This window comes from Chrysochloris asiatica, unplaced genomic scaffold (assembly GCF_000296735.1).
Source record: "Chrysochloris asiatica unplaced genomic scaffold, ChrAsi1.0 scaffold00058, whole genome shotgun sequence".
NCBI classification, from domain to species: domain Eukaryota; kingdom Metazoa; phylum Chordata; class Mammalia; order Afrosoricida; family Chrysochloridae; genus Chrysochloris; species Chrysochloris asiatica.
The window spans coordinates 1,319,236-1,324,734 of NW_006408576.1; the positions used below are offsets into that span (position 1 = coordinate 1,319,236).

Consider the following 5,499-nt stretch of genomic DNA (forward strand, 5'->3'; position numbering starts at 1 on the left):
GCATCAATTCTTCTATGGTATTCCTTATTCACTGTTCAGCTTTCATCTGTCAGTTTGTCCTACTGTGGTGGCTTGTGAGTTGCTGTAATCCTGAAAGCTATGCCACTGGTATTTTAAATACCAGCAGGGTCATCCATGGTGGACAGGTTTCAGGTGAGCTTCCAGATGAAGACAGACTAGGAAGAAAGAGTGATGAACTACTTCTGAATATTTAGTCACTGAAAACCTTATGTTTTATATATATATATTTCCTCACCAAATGGAAAACACAGAAAGAAAATTGACTACATCTGTGAGAAAAGATGGTGGAAGCACTCAAAGCAGGGAAAACAAGGCCATAATCTTTCCATAACGTCTGAGCTTATCACATCAGATCATGTCATGTGGATGTAAATATATAACTGTCACATACATCAGTACATAATTGGTAAATCACTGAGGATGATAGCTCAACAAATATGACACACATTTTAGGGAGACAGTGCAATCCATGGGAGTGCCTAAATTTACAGCAGACAAGATAGAAATATATTAAATAGTAGGTTGTTAAATAGTGTCACCCAAGAGAGTTGGAAGAGCCAGACTGCGCCATTAGTGTGAATGCATTCATCAGACATCATGTCTCACTGGTGAAACTCCTGCGCAAGAAGATTGAGAAGTGGAACCTGAAATTGAGGCAGTGAAACCTAAGGCTACAGAGGGCATCAGGTATGTGTCTAACAGAAGCCCAAAATGGAAATCTGCCTGAAAAAAGCAGTGGGAGGTGGCTAAAGATTTAAAAAAAAAAATTCTTAAAGAGTCTATGAATGTGGGATTGTCAAGAACCCCAAATGAAGATGTATCTAAAGACACATTAGGAAATGTAAAAAAAAATTAAATTCCCCAATAAATTCTGGCCAATGGTGAAGCAATAACATAGTCTCCCAATTCAGAACCAAAAAAGAAAAAGAAGAAAAATGGGGGATGATGCTGGACCTGACACAAAAAAGCAAACATTGAAGACAAAGAGGAATCTAAAGAGGGAATGTCAAGGCTCCTGCAGAAGCAGCATTAAGAGAGGAGAAGCCAGATGATGAGGACGATGACAGCGAAGTGCTTAGCCTGCCCCTGGGAAGATGGGAACATAAGAGGATTCTTCATTTACTTCACTAACTAATCTTGTCAATGAAAACACTCTGAAGGCGATAAAAAAAAAAAAGAGAGAGCGGGTGGGGGGCTTTACAAACATGACAGAAATTCAGCATAAAAGTATCAGACCACTTTTGGAAGGCAGGGATCTTCTATCAGCAGCAAAAACAGGCAGTGGTTAAAGCCCTGGCATTTCTCTTCCCTGCAGTTGAGCTTATTGTTAAGCTAAAACAGATGCTGAGGAATGGAAGAGGAGTCCTTATTCTCTCACCAACGAGAGAACTGGCCATGCAGCCTTTTGGTAGACTCCTGATGTGGCCCTGTGGGCTAATGCAAAACCATTTGAACTGTAAGGTCATTGATTCTAGCTTGCCAGCTGCTCCTTGGAAACCCTATAAAGGGTCACTATGGGTCAGAATTGACTCAATGACACTTAACAACAAGGAACTAATGATGCACCATGTTCACACATATAGGTTGGTCATGGGAAGCAATAACAGATCTGCTGAAGCACAAAAACTTGCAATTGGGATCAATATCATTGTGGCCACACCAGGCTGCCTCCTGGACCATATGCAGAATACCCCAGGCTTCATGTATAAAAATCTAAAGTGTTTTGTTATTGATGAGGCTGATTGAATCTTGGATGTTGGATTTGAGGAGGAATTAAAGCAAATTATTAAACTTCTGCCAGTATGCAGACAGAACACACTTTTTTCCTGCCATACAAACTCGAAAAGTTGAAGACCTGGCAAGGATTTCTCTGGAAAAGGAGCCCTTGTATGTTGGTGCTGATGATGATAAAGCCAATGCAACAGTGGATGGTCTTGAACAGAGATACATTGTTTGTGCCTCTGAAAAAGACTCCTTCTGCTCTTTACATTCCTTCTGCTCTTTACATTCCTTAAGAAAAACTGAAAGAAGAAACTAATGGTGTTCTTTTCATCCTGCAAGTCTGTTCAATTCCACTATGAATTGCTGAGTTACACTGATTTACCTGTCTTGGCCATTCATGGAAGGCAGAAGCAAAATAAGCAAGCAGTCACATTCTTTCAGTTCTGCAATGCAGATTCGGGGATAGTCTTGTGAACAGATGTGGCAGCTTGAGGGCTAGATATTCCTGAAGTTGACTGTATTGTTTGGTATGACCCTCCAGATGACCATAAGGAACGTATTCATTGTGGTTAGAACAGCCAGAGGCTTAAATGGAAGAGGACATGCCTTGCTCATTTTGCGCACAGAAGAACTGGGTTTCCTTCAGTACTTGAAGCAATCCAAGGTCCCACTAAGTCAATTTGAGTTTTCCTGGTCCAAAATACCTGATATTCAGTCTCAGTTTGAAAAACTGATTGAAAAGAACTACTTCCTTCATAAGTCAGTCCAGAAAGCATATAAATCATATGATTCTCAATTTCTGAAACAAATCTTTAATATTAATAATTTAAATTTACCTCAAGTCACTCAGTCATTTGGTCTGTAGGTGCCTCCTTTTGTTAATATGAACATGAACAGCAATGAAGGCAAACAAAATGTGAGGAGGAGGTGGTGGGTTTGGCTAGCAGAAAGCCAAAAAGGTAGAAAATCCAAGATCTTTAAAAACATTGTTGTTGTTGTTGTTAAGTGCTGTTGAGTCAGTTCCGACCCATAGTGACCCTGTAACAGTGTTTCCGAGGGTGTAAATCTTTACGGGAGTAGAAAGCCTCATCTTTCTCCCACAGAGCGGCTGGTAGTTTCGAACCGCTTACCTTAAGGTTCGCAGCCCGATTCGTAACCACTACGCTACCAGAGCTCCTTAGCAAAAAAAAAAAAAAAAAAAAAAAAAAATCCCTGACATCAGGAAGTTCTCATACTGAAGACACAGCTTCCTTCATCTTAAATAACTGTCCTCAAATGGATTTTCTGCCCCTGCTCTAACAGGGAAATGTTGGAGTCTTTAGGATTTAGACTGAATTGTTGAGGTTAAATAGATTTGGACTCATAAGGACTGCTCCAACAAATATTTTCTTATTGGGAGCAAGGAGGGTAATAGTTTACTCTTTCGTGTTTGTATGAGGGAAAACAAAGGAATAAGTTTGGTCTTTGTTGTGATTATAAAGCAATTTTAAATATTTGTCCCTTATATATTAACTATAGTTTTGTTATAGCAACTCAAAACCATGGTTGCTGACATTTTCTGTGAGCCAGTAAATGTTTATGTAGAGTCCTGTTAAATTTTTACATTGATGAGAACATCAGATATTGAGGAAGTAGGCTGATAAATACAGACAACACTGTTGCACATTTGGGCCTGGCTGCTGGCCCTCGCTTTGATTTCAACCTTGACTACCGGGTTTCTCCTTTGGCTTCCTGGGATACATATTGTGGGAATTTTGTAACTCTCTATTTTTGTTTCTAAAATTATCATGTTTCCAAAAATATACACAAGCAATGGGGAAAAATATTTAATCCCTGAACAGAAATAAATACTGTTGATATTATGGACTATCTAAAAAAAAAAGTAGTTTGTTACTGTTCTTTGGTGTGTTGAGTTTTTTCCAACCTATAGTTATCCTATGTCCAATAGAACAAAACAATGGCCAGTCACACATTATCCTAAAAAATCATTGCTATATTTGAGTCCAACATGGCACCCACTATATAAATTCATCTCTATGAAATGCTTCCTATTTTCCACTGATCCTCGAATATACCAAGCATATTGTTCTCCCCCAAGGATGAAACCCTTCTTATAATATCATATCCAAACTATGTGAGATGAAGTTATCACCATCTTTGCTTCTAATGTACTGTCTGGAATTTGGAAATCTCTAGAATTCTTTAAGACAGATTTGTTTGTTCTTCTGACATTCCATGGAAATTCAATATTCTCTACCTACATTATAATCCAAAGTCCTTAATTCTTCCTTGGTCTTTTGTATGTATTGTACAGTTTTTATATGCTTATGAGACGATTGACAATACCAAGGCTTGGGTCAAGTTTACCTTAATCTCCAAAGTGATGTATTTACCATATAACACTTTAAAGAGATCTTTTGCAGCAGATTTACACAATGCAATATGTAAATTAATTTCTTGACTGCTGTTTCCATAGACATTTATTGTGCATTCAAGTAAAAGTAAATCCTTGACAACTTAAATATGTTCTCTATTTATTATGATTTTGATAATTGATCCAGCTGTGAGAATATTCGCTTTCCTTAAAATGAAGTATAATCCATACTGAAAACTGTAGTCTTTGATCTTCATCAATAACTATTTCTTACTGATCTACATAGACCACTTATCTGTTAGTTTGTCATACTATGATGGCTTGCTAGTTGCTGTGATTCTGGAAACTAAATCACCAGTATTTTAGATATCAGCAGGGTCACCCATGATGGGCAAGTTTCAGATGAGCTTCCAGACTAAAAGAATAGGAAGAAGGAGATACAGACAACTTCCTAAAATTAAATCAATGAAACCCTTATGAATAGCAGTTGAACACTATGAGATAGCACCAGAATATTGAATTTTGAAGCATGATGATGAGCACCAGAATATAATCAGATGTAGTACTGGAAAATGAGTCCCTAAGGATGGAGGCACTGATAATAGTACTAGGGAAAAGTTGTCTCCTCAAAAGAGAGTTGACTATGATGATGCAAATGGGGTATCATTTTCAGGACTTTCATTTGCTGATGGGGCAAAACTAAAAATGAGAAGAAATAGTTGTAATCATCCATTCATAATCAGAACATGGAATGTACTCATTATAATTGAAAATTGGAAGTTAACTAAAATGAAATGAAACACATAAACATTGATATCCAAGGCATTAGTGAGCTGAAATGGGCTGGTATTGGTAAATTTAAATCTGACAACCAAATGGTTTACTCTGCTGAGGATGACAAATTGAAGAGGAAAGGTGTCGCATTTATTATCAGAAAGAACATTTCAAGATATGTCTTGAAGTACAAGGTTGTCTATGATAGGATACTATCCATATGACTACAAGGAAGACCAGTAAATAAAATTATCATTCACATTTGTGCACCAACCACTAAAGCCAGGGATGATGAAATCGAATTCTACCAACTTCTTTAATCTGAAGTTGAACACATATGCAGTCAAGATGTATTAATAATTACACAAGAAGGGGGAAGGGAATAGAAAAACAGGGTAGATAAGGAGACACATAGGCAGGTTTGTCTGGGCTAAATGGGAGAGAGGTAAATGCTGATGTATGCTCAACCTTGGAATAACAGGGCTCTGTGATACAGGGATTGAGTCATAGTCCGACTGGGTAAAATAGGGGAAATATGTTAAGATGCTTTACTGTGTTATGAATATTGGTTTTCCTTGCCAAGTACTGTAAAATAGACACTTGAGTAA

At 37.7% G+C, this 5,499-nt stretch overlaps 1 pseudogene; it reads left to right on the forward strand.

Moving 5' to 3' along the window:
- The first annotated feature begins 623 nt into the window (after positions 1-623).
- Positions 624-5,499, forward strand: part of LOC102838719 — a 10,063-nt pseudogene continuing 5,187 nt past the window's right edge.